Here is a 15,729-nt window from a genome sequence, read left to right on the forward strand (position 1 = left end):
AATTTTATTAATCTCACCTTTTGTTTTTTGAATTTCAAGTTTTGTGTTTGTCTGGGGGTTTTTAATTTGTTCCTTTTCTAGCAATTTTAGTTGTAAGCCCAATTCGTTGGCCCTCTCTTTCTCTATTTTATGCAAGTAGGCCTGTAGAGATATAAAACTTCCCCTTATTACTGCTTTGGCTGTATCCCACACATTTTGGTATGATGTCTCATTATTGTCATTTTCTTGGGTGAAGTTATTAATTATGTCTATGATTTGCTGTTTTACCCAATCATTCTTTAGTATAAGATTATTTAGTTTCCAATTATTTTTTGGTCTATTTTCCCCTGGATTTTTGTTAAATGTAATTTTGATTGCATTGTGGTCTGAAAAGGATGCATTTACTATTTCTGCCTTAATGCATTTGATTTTGAGGTTTTTATGCCCTAGTATATGATCAATTTTTGTATAGGTTCCATGAACTGCTGAGAAGAAAGTATACTCCTTTCTGTCTCCATTTAGCTTTCGCCAAAGATCTATCATATCAAACTTTTCTAGTATTCTATTTACCTCTTTGACTTCTTTGTTATTTATTTTGTGGTTCATCTAATTCTGAGAGTGCAATGTTGAGATCTCCTACTATTATAGTTTTGCTATCTATTTCCTCTTGCAACTCTCTTAATTTCTCTTTTAAGAATTTAGATGCTGCACCACTTGGTGCATATATGTTTAATATTGATACTGCTTCATTATTGATGCTGCCCTTTAGCAGGATATAATGCCCTTCTTTATCTCTTTTAATTAGATCAATTTTTGTTTTTGCTTGATCTGAGATGAGGATGGCTACTCCTGCTTTTTTGGTTTTGCCTGAAGCATAATAGATTCTGCTCCACCCTTTTACTTTTAGTTTGAATGTCTCACCCTGTTTCAGGTGTGTTTCCTGTAAACAACATATAGTAGGATTCTGACTTTTAATCCAGTCTGCTAACTGCTTCCTTATTATGAGGCAGTTTGCCCCATTCACATTTATGGTTAGAAGGACTAATTCTATATTGCTTGCCATCCTATTAACCCCTGCTTATGCTTTTCCCCTTTCCTTCCCTTTTACCCTCCTACCCAGTATTAAACTTGTGAACACCACTTGCTTTTCACAGCCCTCCCTTTTTAGGATCCCTCCCCCACCTTAAAGCTCCTCCCCTTATTTTACCCCTTTTCCTCAAAATTTCTGTATTCCCTTCCCCTTGGCTTACTCCTTCCCTTTCACTTTTCAATGAAGTGGAAGAAGTTTCACCATAAATCGAATGTCTATTGATACACACTATGTTCATCTCCCTCCTTTCTTTCTCTCAGATATAATAGGTTACCTTTGCCTCTTCATGGGATGTAGTACCACCACTTTATACTTTTTTTATGATATAATTTCCTTTCTACCTCTAGATTCTAATACAAATTGTACATATGTTCTTTACATAATTTTTTGGCAGAAGTATAGTTCTCAAGATTTCTTTTTACCTTTTTAGAAATCTCTTGAGTTCTGTATTTGAAGATCAAACCTTTTATGTAGGTCTGGTTTTTTCATCAAAAATAGATGGAATTCATTTATTTCGTTAAATGTCCATCTTCTTCCCTGGAAAATGATGCTCATTCTTGCTGGGTAAGTTATTCTTGTCTGCATACCAAGTTCCTTAGCCTTTCGGAATATCATGTTCCAGGCCCTGCGTTCTTTTAATGTGGACGCTGCTAGATCCTGGGTTATCCTTATTGTGGATCCTCCATATCTGAATTGCTTTTTTCTAGCAGCTTCCAATATGTTTTCCTTTGTCTGATGGTTCTTGAACTTGGCCACTATATTTCTTGGCGTTTTGATTTTAGGGTCCCTTTCAGTAGGTGATCAATGAATTTTTTCAATGTCTATTTTACCCTCTGTTTCCAGAACGTCTGGGCAGTTCTCTTTGATAATTTCCTCGAAAATGGTGTCCAAGCTCTTTTTTCCCTCACATTTTTCAGGGAGTCTGATTATTCTCAAATTGTCTCTCCTGGATCTGTTTTCCAGGTCTTTTGTCTTTCTAGTAAGGTACTTGACATTCTTTTCAATTGTTTCATTTCTCTGGTTTTGCTTGATTACTTCTTGGTTTCTCCTTGAGTCATTCATTTCTATTTGTTCTAATTTTCAATGATGCATTTTCTTCACTCACTTTTTTTATATCTCTTTGTAATTGTCCAATTGAGTTTTTATCTTCTATGGAATTTTTTTCCATTTTTTCCATTTTATTTTTTAGAGAGCTGTTTTCTTTTTCCAGCTCACTAATCCTGTTTTCCTTGGAGTTGTTTACATTTTCCAGCTCAGTAATCTTGTTTCTCAATGATTTGATTTATTTATCCACTCTGTCTTTGAATGCATGGGATGACTTCTCCAGGCTCTCTTGCCAAGCTTCCCTTTCCTTTTCCCATTTCTCTTCCAGCTCTCTTGTGAGAGCCTTTTTGATTTCCTCTATGAGATTATTTTGTATTGAGGAGCAGCTTATATCCCTCCCAGGAGATACATCTGGGGACAGTCTGTTCCTAGTCTCCTCAGCATTTGAAGTCTGCTCTCTCTCCATACAAAAGCTGTCAATGGTTAGAGCCCTTTTGAATTTTTTGTTCATTTTGTCAGAGTAGGAATCAAAGAAAACAAACTGACAAGAGAAACAATAGGTCTGTTTTTGGGGGGATGGGGCTGGATGGTATTAATGGGCTTCCTCTACAGACTGGGGATAGGGCAGCAGAGAGCCACTAACAGAACAGCAATGACTGTACTGAGTCTGCGCTCTGAGGCTCTGAGAACGCACCGAGTCAGTCCAGGTGGGGGTAGGAGTGGCCGGGCTCTGAGAGACGCTGGCTTTCTGGGGTTTTAATCTTCATCTCCGGTGTTTACACCCTCTCCACTGCTCCTGGCTTGCTGCCAAGACAGAGCATCCACACTGGGGCAAAAGCCCTTTCACAGAAACGGCAGAGATCACACCCCTCCCCCTCTGGTCTGAGCTGTGTGAGCTGCCTGTCTTGCTCTGGCTGCCTGCCCTCAGTCTGCGCCCAGTCTGACTTACCCTCCCCTGAGCAAACACAGACCTTTTCTGGCAACTTTCAAGGATGTCTTCTCTTGGTGATAATTTGTGGATTTCTTTCTGGGTCAAGCATTAAGTCAGAGGCTTGTCATGAAGTAAGTTCTGAGAGAAAATGAGGAGCTCAAGCAGCTGTCTGCCTCCACGCCGCATCTTGGCCCTCTTTCAGTCTTTTTTATAGGTTATCACTAATATTCAAATCAGTAATATTCAAATGTTGGAACAAAGGTCAGCATCAAAAAAAAAAATCCTTGGCCACACAGTAGAGTTCCCAGAAGGAAGTAGAGTTAGAAGAAAAAGATAATTTGATTTTTTATTACACTCATATTAATTTGTTCTGAACAATAAAAATATTGTTTCATCTCATCATATAACAGTATGTGCTCCAAAAATATACTATTATCATCTATTATTGAGATAAAATGGAGGAATAGAGTCATGTTTATTGTTATTATCAACTTTTTCCTTGCATATTGGGATATCTTAAAACAGGGGAGGCAAGAATTTATCCAACCCATGATCACAATATCCTGGTTTCAGTCTTGCTCAAAATGTTTAACATTATCCAAGTCAAGGTAAAAACAGGGGTGTGTGTGTGTGTATAAAGGAGAGAGACAAAGATAAAAACATCCTTTTCTAAAGTTAATTAAAATGTTTATACCAGCTGTGTAGCAGAGCTGGTAATAATCAGGATCACTGTCAAACTATCATCCCTTTGATAACACACTATCTTGTTGGAATATAAACTTTAAATGTAAACATTTCAAGGAATTAGTACAACTTCCCCAAAACAATATATAGACAACAGTAATGACAGATAGTCACACTCAGAGTTTTCATCTGTCTTAATCCTTTTTGCTTCCCACCCTAACTTCCCACCTCCAACTCCAAATATAGGAAAACCCTATGCTTCTCAGATAGTATCTAAAAGGACTGCACCTTTACTGAGGTGGGACCATCCCTTGGGTATCTTCAACAATTTCCTGGATAAAAGGCCTAGCCTTCCTAATCCCTTACAAGATAGATATACTATACACTCCAAATTCTCTTGGTGTAGAACTGTCAAAGAAGATAAACAAAGTCACAAAGTCACCATAGAGCTAGAGGGAGTCTAAAGAATTATCTAACTAGACATAAACAATCCCTCACTTTTTTAAAATAAAGAAAAATTATCTCTGAGGAGCTTAGTGAGTCTCCCAAGTAATGATAGTGACACATCAGTAATTGATAGTGAAGCAGGAAAGTCCAAATTTTCTGCCTCTTTCTGTTAGATAAAGCTGTGAATTAAAGTAATAAATATTTATTAAACACTATTTACGTGTAGCTATCCAGCTAAGTGCTTCAGGTATAAAGATAAAACAGTCCCAGGACTCATTCATAACAAATGTTTTTCATTATAAAGAAAAATTAAATTTTAATTAAACTAATTAAAAGTATTGGGAAGATGACATGTAAATTTAATTACATAAAAGTTAAAATTAAACAAAATTATAACAAAATATAACGTTAAGAAAAATATATATATTTTGAAATATTCTTGCAGAATATCAGCTAAGCTTAATTAACATATAAGGAAGAGATACAAATATTTGAGATCAGTGACATGGTCAAGGACAATACTTTTGTCTAAGTAATTAAAAGATCAAGATAAACTATTTCAAACAATTTCTTGCATCAGTATTCTTTTTTTTTTTTTTTTTTTTTTTTTTTTTTGCTGAGGCAATTGGGTCAAGTGACTTGCCCAGGGTCACACCACAGGAAATGTTATATGTCTGAGGCCAAATTTGAACTCAGATCCTCCTGACTTCAGGGCTGATACTCTATCTACTGCGCCACCTAGCTGTCTCCAAACAATTTCTAAAAGAGAAAAACATTATAGATGTGTACAAAGCTGTTTTCCCTTACAATCATCATAAAAATGAGCATTCCAAAATGTTTTACTGAATAATTTTACATTTACACCAAAACCATTTCCTAATTATTCTCTACTAGTATTATTTTCCCTTCTCAAAACCAACAATTGGGCAAAACTGTATAATGTACCTGTGACTAACAGTATTCATCAGAGCACACATCTATAGAATACTTAGGACACATCTAGGGAGAGAAAAACTTGTTCTACACTTGAGTCCATTAAACCAAAATTGGCGATTACATTTGGTCCTAAATTTATTGTCCGTAAATGGTGCCTTCCCTTTGCATTTTTGTTAGTGTTATTTTTCTAGATTCATTTTATTCACTTCTTCAGTTCCTAGAAATCTTCATATGTTTCCCTGAGTTCTTTATATTCATTATTACTTAAACATCAATTCTATAGATTTTATATATCAATCAATTAATAAATTAAACTCTTATTAAGCAACTACTAAGTTTCAGGTACTGGGCTTTGTTGAGGATATAAAAAGAGGCAAAAGCCAATTTATGCCCCCTAGAAGCTTACAATCTTTTAAAAAAAATTAATAGTATTTTATCTTTTCCAATTACATGTAAAGATAGCTTTCAACATTCATTTTTGTAAGATTTTGAGTTCCAAATTTTTTTTTCTCCCTCCATTCCCTACCTCTCCCTCCCTAAGACAGCAAGCAATCTGATATAGGTTATATACGTGCAATCATTTTAAACATATTTCCATATTAGACATATTGTGAAAGAAAAAAGGAAAAATCACAAGAAAAAAAAGCAAACAAATTTTTATAAGGTGAAAACACTATGCTTCGATCCACATTGAATGCAGATGGCATTTTCCATATCAAGTCTATTGGAACTGTCTTGGATCAATGTACTGCTGATAAGAGCTAAGTCTATCATAGTTAATCATCATCTAATCTTGCTGATTGTATAAAATATTCTCCTGATCCTGTTCGTTCAGCATCAGTTCATATAAGTCTCTCCAGGCCTTTCTGAAATCAGCCTGCTTATCACTTTTTATAGAACAATAATATTCCATTACATTCATACACCATAACTTATTCAATCATTTCCTAATTGATGGGCATCCAATCAATTTCCAGTTCCTTGTCACCACAAAAAAGAACTATTACAAACATTTTTGCACATGTGAGTCCTTTCTCCTATTTTATGATCTCTATATCCTAAAAGGTATTCACAGTCATAAGAAAAAATTTTTGAGCAGAACTTTTTGTTGGAGAAAAGAATTAAAAACAAAATGGGAGCCATCAATTAGGGAATGTGTAAGTGATTTATGCAATGGGATATTATTCGTCCATAAAGAGAATCCTGGGTAATAGGAACTGATGCAGAGTGAGATGAGCAGAGCCAGGAGAACAATTTATACAATGCCTAAAGCTTTGTAAAGGAAGAAAACACAGAAAGTTATTTAAGAACTCTGACAAATGCTATGAGCAATCATGACTCCAGAAGAATGATGCTGAAACACACTTACAACTCTTGACAGAAAGCTAATGGATTATAAAGGTGTAGGATGAGACATATATGGGCATCCTAGTCTTACTGCAGGTTTGAAGCTATAAGAACGTCAAACTGCATTAAGACTTACGGGACACTTGGTATTTTCAGATATGATTAATAAGTGGTTTTATTTTACTTTGTTGTTGAATTGTTTCAGCTATGTCTAACACTTTGTGACCCCATTTGGGGTTTTCTTGTCAAAGATATTGGATTGCTCTGCCATTCCTTCTCCAGCTTTTTTTACAGGTGAGAAAATTGAAGCAGAGTTAAGTTATTTGTCCGGGGTTACATAGTAAGTATCTGAGGTTGAATCTCAGGTCTTCCTATTCCAGGCATGGCATTCTATCCACTGTACCACTTTACTATATTTATTTGTTTAAAAAAAGGGGGGGTTGGGGGGGAAGAGAGGATTGTTGGAAGTGATGATGGAAATAACCAAAAAGCAAGAGTATCCATGAAGCATTTTTTTAAAATGACACAGAAGAGAGCAGAAGGCAGCTCAGCATATGATGCACACAGACAGGAAAGGGCTGGTGCTCCCAGAGGGAGAGCCAGTGCAATACAAAGATGTGGTAAGCAAAGATTAGTTTGTTTTGGAGAAATAGAGTTAATATCCTTAGTTTCACAGATTCAAATAGCAAAACCTGTGTGCTTCTCAAATTCTTTTGAGATATGAAAGGAGAATATAAAAACTAAATATTTCAAATCAAGATCTTTATCTAAGATAAGAATTAGACTAAGAAATTTTCTAAGGTACTGTTGTTGTGGTTGTAGTCGTAATTGTTGTTATTTATCCTTCATTCTTAAAAAGGACCCAGACATCAGGGAGGGGAGGCTGGAACATGCAAGTGAATAGTTTTAAGTGAGGGAGGGAGGCTGGGCCAGTCCCCTCCCTCACTCTCCCCTCCAGAGCGATTTGGGTTCAGTGGCCAGATATAGATCAGGCAACTGAAGATGGTCCAGAATCCTGTGGGAGACCATGACCTTTTTAAGCTAAAGTCTTCAACAGGTCTCAGTCAAACTGAAACAACAGCCATTCAGTGATTAAGACTAGGAGCAATTGAGGCAAAAAAACTTTTCTTTCACCTAATCCAAAAAAGTTTTAAATAAATAAATAAAAGAATCTGGGAGGGGAAGGCAAAAATTATTGCTATTTACATTCAATCTGAATCACTCTAGACCCAAACATGAGCAAATGGGACTTGGCTAGGTACCTATGGTGGCCAATCAATGAAAATCAGAGAGGTTTGGGTTTAAGGCTTGGTCTTTCAAAAAGAAATCTAGCCAGGTACTATTCCCAAATCACAGGGAATAAGACAAGGTCAGTTTGACCCAAATTCCCAGAAATATAGGCCTCATGACAATTATCTGAAAAGCATCTGTACTGTGCACATTTTTGTATCTGAGATCATCAATTATGAATGAGAAAACAGTGTGATATAAGGGATAAAGAAGTCAGAAAGACCTGGATTCAAATCCACCTCACATACTTACTAATTGTATAATTTTGGGCAAGTCACTAAACTCCTCACAAGAAAAATGAAAGTAATAAATACACCTGATAATAATAGCTAGCTTTGTATAGCACTTTTAAGATTTGCAAAGTGCTTTATGTATCTTATCTCAAACTTATAAATTTGAGATAAAATACATGGTGGTTGTGAGAATTAGCTATAGCAATATATACATAAACACAGACATATAGATATAGAAATAATAATAAATATGTTGTTATTGAGGAGCAGTTGGCACAGTGATTAGAACACTGGGCCTGGAGTCAGAAAGACCTGAGTAGTTGGGTGACCCTGGCAAGTCACTTAACCCTGTTTGTCTCTGTTTCCTCATCTGTAAAAATGAGCTGGAAAAGGAAATGGCAAACCATTCTGGCATCTTTGATAAGAAAAACCCAAATGGGGTCATGCAGAATCTGACAAGATTAAACAACAACAAAAGGAAAAGAAGGGTATTCCACTATTCCACTGGAACAATATAACAGGAGAGGAGAAAAATGTCTGGATGTTCTGAAGAACAGATAAAATCCTGTTCCCAGTAGGACATTGTGGAGGATTCACAGGCACTACTGAATAGCAGGAAGTTTGTTACTCTGACTAATTGTCTAATGGAGGGTCTGGGTCTTTATTGTAACATGTATAACTTGACTTTTCACAGAAGCCTTCTGTATCATAGAAGGCACAGTTTTCTGACATTAAAAATATGCCGTTAGAAAAAAACCCATCATATTGTTTGCACTCAGTATTGCCTTCCTTTCATATGTATAGTTCCAGCTCAGCCATTACTATCCTTGGATGTGTTCTAGTGACATACAACTCTCTCCTAAGACATATAGGAGCTCTTTGATGACCCAATGTGGCTCACTGGGTGATGTGTTGAATTCCTGAAACGTGGACCCAAGATGTGAAAGAGAGCTTGCTAATGGAGACTGAATGTGGATCACAACTCACTTTTACTGTTGTTTGTTTGTTTTACTTTCTCATTTTTTCCCCTTTTGATCTGATTTTTCTTACACAGCATGATAAATGTGGAAATATGTTCAAAATAAAAATTAAAAAAAAACTTCCTAAGAGCATAAAAAAGAGAGACCTGGCCAAGATTTAATCAAACCCATGAAGCTATCCATGTCTGGTTATTCCCATTGGAATGAAAGCTGCAATTCCTGGCCTATAATGGAATCTTTAGAGTTTTCTGTTATCATCCATGTTCCATCTTCAGGGCCTTCCTTCAAATTCTTTTCTCCTTTTCTTTTTCTACATTCTTTTTTGGTGATTTGATCCAATCATGACTCCAATTATCATTTCTATGCAGATCACTTCTAAGTCTCCAGAAGACTCCTCCTATCTCCTGATTTCTAGTCTTATATCTTCAACTAGCTATTTACTCGACATTTCTAACTACATGTCCCAGAAGCTTCTCAAACTTAACATGTCTCAAACAGAACTCATTATATTCCCCATGAAGTCCACTCTTCTTCCTAAATGATCTGTTTGTGGCAGTATCACCATTATCCTCCTAGGTTTTAAATTTATTCTATACTTTGCCTTATCTCCCACAGTCAATGAATGCCAGGATTTTAAAATTCTATCTATACAACATAGCTCACCTTTGACCCCTTCTCTACCATCAACATAGTTCAGACCTTCATTATCTTCCACCAGGACTATTGTATTATCCTCCTTTACAACAACAACAACAAAACACATAGTCATGGTTAAGTGACTGTTCTCTGCCTCCTTTTAAAAAATTTTTATTGAAGCTTTTTATTTTCAAAACAAATACATAGATAACTTTCAACATTTACCCTTGCAAAACCTTGTATTCCAATTTTTTTTCTCCCTCCCTTCCCTACCTCTCCCAGACCGCAAGTAATCCAATATATATTAAACATATGCAGTTCTTCTATACATATTTCCACAATCATCATATTGCAAAATAAAAATCAGATCAAAAAGGAAAAAAATGAGAAAGAAAGCAGCTAGTGAAAATACTATGTTGTGGGCCACACTTGATTCCCCACAGTCTTCTCTCTGGGTTCTACCTCATTTTGACTGAATCTTAATCACTGATTGGACATTGCTCAGTCAAACTGAGATACATTATAATGAATCATGGATAATATTTCTCATCATTTTCAAGAGATCAAAATCTCTTCCCAAATCTCTGTGTTAGATGGCCATCAAAGATCTTTGTTTATAATCAGAGGAATATACATGACATTGTAAAAGGAGCCAGGGAAACTAATAGGGAGTAAACTATATACATACATATACTCTCTCTTCTCCATATATTATATATTTATATATATAATTTATTTATATATACATATATTTATATATATTATTTATATATACATAAAACACATATATATTCTATACAAATATAATACATATAATATATACTATGTATATACACATATTATATGTAAACATATGCATACATTCTTTCTATATTTATTTTTCTATGTGTGTATGTATATAAATGACATATATAACATATATACATGAATATACATATATACTATATGTACATTATATATACACATACTATATATAAACACACACTTTATATTTATTTATATGTGTGTGAACATATATATATATATAATAAATACATATATACATACACATACAATATATGTGCATAAATAGTATCTTTATGTTTATGTAATGTATATGGTGTGTGTGCATGTATGTGTGTGTGTGTGTGTGTGTGTGTGTGTGTGTGTGTGTGTGTGTGTGTGTGTGTGTCTAGTTAAAAGCAAAGACCATTTTAAGGGAGGAAGAGACAGAAGCCAGATGGCAGTCTTATCCTTCCATCTGTAGGTCCTGCAGTGGTTTATTATGCCAATTCATAGGCTCTTAGAAAGGAAAAAAGTAGAAGGAGGCTTGGGGTTTTAAAATGAATTTTAATGAAGGCAGAAAAATAAAATGGAGGAACTAGATAATAATATAGAGAACAATTTATGTGACATAAAGAGAAAAGTCATAGACTAGCAGGCCAAGATATGATATAAATAGCAAAAGAATTTGTGAATAAACAAGAGATAGAAGGCATTATGAGGTATGTAATTGATAATTTTGATCACATTAAATGAAAAAGCTTTTGTACAAATAAAACCAATACAGTCAAGATTAGAAAGAAAATAGAAAATTGGGGGTGGGATAGAAAAATGTTATAAAACTTTTCCAGATAAAGGTCTCATATCTCAAATATATGGAAACTTTATTAAATTTACAAGAATATGAAGTCATTTCCCAGTTGACAAATGAACAAAAGATATGAATAAGCAGTTTTTGGAGGAAGAAATCAAAGCTTATATAATGATATGAAAAAGCGTTTAAATCATTGATTAGAGAAATATAAATTAAGTCAACTTTGAGATATCATCTCATACCTGTGAGACTGACTAAAATGATAAAAGGAGAAAATGATCCAACTTTTTTGGAGAACAATATGGAATTATACCAAAATGTATGCCCTTTGGATGAGTAATTCTTCTAATAAGTCTGTTTCCCAAGGAAATCAGGGAATAAGGGGAAAAAAACCTTTATGTTCTAACACATTTATAGCAGCTTTCTTTGTGGTGGGAAAGAATTGGAAATTGAAGGGATGCCCATTCATTGGGGAATGGCTAAACAAGTTATGGTGTATGATTATGATGGAATGTTACTATGCTATAAGAAATGATGAGCTTGGTTGATTTTAGAAAAACCTGGAAAGACTTGCATGAAATGATGAAGAATGAAATGAGTAGAACCAAGAGAATATAATATGCAATGACATCAATATTGTTTGAAGAGTAATTGTGAATGACTAAGCTTTTCTGAATTATATGAATATTTACATCAACTATGAAGGACTTTTGAGGGAAGATGCTATCTACTCCAGATAAAGAACTGATATATGGAAGCATATATTTATATGGTTTCACATACAAGTCTGTGTCAAATGATGGACTACTCTATTATGGGAGGGAGGAAGGAGGGAGGAAGAGAGGGAAATAGTTTGGAACTCAAAATTAATAAGAGTACATATAAATGTGTGTATATATATGCATATATATATATATACATATGTAAATACACACACACATATATTTTGTTTTAATATTATATAATTTTTCCAATAACATGAAAAGATGGTTTTCAACTTTCATTTTATAAGATTTTGAGTTCCAAATTTTTTCTCTTCTCTCTCTTCCCTCCCCCCTCCCCACTTTACCAAACAATATGATATAGATTATATGTGTACAATTAATATATATATTTAAAAGAAAATACACATGCCTTCTTCAAAAGGTAAAAGGAAAAAAAAAAGGAATTTTAACCCAAAATTTGTAAGGAGAATGAAAGAAAGAACTTGGCCTTTGCAATCCAGTTTGAATTCCCTTCCTTCTCCTCAGATGATAGAACCTCTTAGTATTCTGAGATGTAACTTTACTTTCATTCTTTCTTATTTTCTTCCTTCTTTTCTATTCTTCCTTCATTTCTTTCCCTGTCCTTTCTTCCTTCCCTTTCTTTTCTTTTTTTCTCTTCTTTCTCTTCCTTCCTTTTATTCCTTTCCATTCTTCCTTCTTTTCTCTTCCTTTCTTTCCTTCTCTTTCCTTTTCTCTTCCTTTTCTTTCTCTCTCTTTCTTCCCATTCATCCTTCTCTCTCCCTTTCATTCTTTCTTTCCCTCTTTATTCCCCTTAAGGTACATAAGGGCCTTAAATGCATAATGTAGGCATTCAATAAATAAATCATCAGTGATGAATGAATGTATGAATGACTATGGATCAACAATGTGATTCAACTGTTAAAACAGGTAATAAAAATATACCTTGCAATAAAAATGTCCACAGCACAAAAAGTAAAGATCTCACAATACTCTGTAATGGTCAGGCCATGTTGTGTACATTGTATTTTTTCTGGACAGTATGTTTCAAGAATGATATTTAGTTTTTTAATAGCATTCAGAAGATGATGATCAGGCTAGGGAGGGGCCTTGAAACTATCATTCACTAGGAATATTTGAAAGAATTGAGAGTGTTTGGAGGAAGGGGACAGAGACATTACAACTATCTTCAAACATCTGAAAGATTTTTATGTTGAAAAAGAATTTGACTTATCTTAGTATTAAAAAAAAATTGTAAACAATTCACCTAGCAGCAAAATGATCTCTCAAGAGTGAAAAAGAGGCCTCCTGAACCTTAGAAGTGTTCCATTAGCAACCAGATGCTACTTCTGTTAATAATAATAGTAATGGTTATAGTAATAGCTGACATTTATATAGAACTTACTTACTATGTGCCAGGAACTATATTAAGTGCTTTACAATTATTATCCTATTTGATCATTCAAATGATCAGATGGCCACCTGTCAGGGATATTATAGAAAGGATCCTTGCAGTGTATAGGAGATTGGACTAGAATATCATGAGATTTCTCTACTTCTGAATAGTTCTGGATTTCATTGTTAAAGGAAAAGTTGAGGATGTCAACAAAGATATTTATGGGGGGGTTAAATTTTAAAAGTTTGATTTAAATGCATTATCCTAAATTATTTATTTATTGAATATTTGCCTAAATCTAACTCTTAATAGAGAAACTTGTTTTTCATTTAAAAAAAAAAGTGGGAATTATGTTTCCACCTCCAAAATTTCATCAGTCACCATTAAAAGTCCCATTTGATTCATTTGTCCTATCATGCAAAGTGGGCATAGCACACTCTTGCCACCTGGTGGCAGCACACCAAAATCACAAGGAAAACAATGTTTTGAGAGCTGAAATAAAAATCTTTGAGAAGGAAATCTACAAACCAAACAGCTGTAGCTGTTCTCCACCTCTGCCTCTTAGAACACTATAGAATCACAAAATAATAGAGTACCAGAGTAAGAACCATGTCTCGAATCCAAACTTGCAGTCCTGGGATTCAGTATGAACTATATCTCTAACAGTATAAATGAGGAAAAGAGAACTCAAATAGTTTTTTAGGGCCACATAGCTTGTAAATTGGGGTGATGGGATGAGAATCCAGATCAAACTTACTTTGCTTCTTCATTCATTGGCTGACTAAATGGCTACCACTCCCTTCCCAGACACCAGTTCCCAGCCTCTCATCTCCAACAATTTTCAGCCTTTACTCTTCCAAAGACCAGTGCATCTATATCCCCTCATGCTGCCTGACTGGAAACCCTATGTCAGTTTTAACAAATCTTTTCATTTTATACTTTTACTCTCACGTCCTTTCCTTTTTCTGTCATTCAAGGGAAATTAGGATCCCCCAGAAAACACCGTGCCTTTTCCCATGCTGGATATGTCTTTTCTCATTCCAGGAATGTGTTTATAAATGTTTAACAACCAAGTTTTCTAGGAGAAAAAATATATTCACACATACTTTTAAGTTTAATTTTTTGCATTATTTTTGCATATTGCATATTTTTGCATTATTTGCATTAATACTTTGATGATTTCTCAGGTATTCACACCAAAAATTTAAGAATAAGCTCTATAAGGAATTAAAGCTAGCTCTAGCACACCTCTGTCTCCTCCCTGCCATTTTATTTCACACACACACACACACACGCACACACACACACACACACACACACACATACACACACATTCCTCATGTACTAAGCTAGGGGTATTAGGTCTCTCATGCTAGGAGTCTCACATCAACTCTCATCAACTGATTTCTTTTCATTAAGATTCACATTGAACTGGATTAACAGAGGACAACTCAGAATCATGGAACCTTACCAGGTAGTGAATCAGTCAACAAATATTTATTAAGTGCCTACTATGTGCCAGGCACTGTGGAGCTCCAGATCATCTAGTTCCTATTAGAAGCATAAACCTTATTTATGGCAAAGCTATGGGAAAGATCATTGGCTTCTGGAAACAGAGAATCTGGGTTCAAATCTCACTTCTAACTCTTATTACCTGTGTGACGTGGGACAAATCACTTCAGCTCCCTCACAGCCCCAGTGTCCCTATCTGGCTTCTCAGGTCCTTTCTGGGTCTAGACATATCATCCCAAAAGGATTCATTCAGCTTCTGGCCATCACTAGTGAGAAGGGCATCACTTCCTAAAAGCATCTTGTTCCATTTTTAAGCCAGCTCAAATCATGAGTTCTTTCTTATTTTGAGCTAAAACCTGCAGCCCTGTCACTCCTATCCAATGGTCCTTATGCTATTAAGAAAAATAAAAAAATCAACCCTACTCTCAATGAATTTACATTTTGCTATGGGGAGAAACAACATATATATAAATAAGCGAGTTGTGAGTGTGTGTTAGACAACAATAATTTTGGAGGAAACCCCTTAACAGCTGAGGAGATAAGGTAAAGCGTCATATAAGAGATGAAGCCTGAGCTCTGTTCTGATGGACGTTAGGGATTCTTTTCTTTTTCAGACATTAAGAGTTTTTTATGTAAAATGGTATAGACAATTTTTGGCACTCATTTTTATAAGATTTTTTGGGCATAGTTCCAAATTGCTCTATAGAGTGATTGATCAGTTCACAACTCCACTAAGGATGCATTAATGTCTTATTTTTCTCACATTCCCTCCAGCATTTGTCATTTCCTTTTCTGTCCTGTTAGCCAATCTAATAGGTATGTGATAGCACTTCAGAATTGCTTTAATTTGCATTTCTAATCAGTAATAAGTTAGAGCATTTTTTCATATGGCTATAGATAGCTTTGATCACTTCATCTCAAAACTG

This window comes from Sminthopsis crassicaudata, chromosome 3, assembly GCF_048593235.1.
Source record: "Sminthopsis crassicaudata isolate SCR6 chromosome 3, ASM4859323v1, whole genome shotgun sequence".
NCBI lineage: Eukaryota > Metazoa > Chordata > Mammalia > Dasyuromorphia > Dasyuridae > Sminthopsis > Sminthopsis crassicaudata.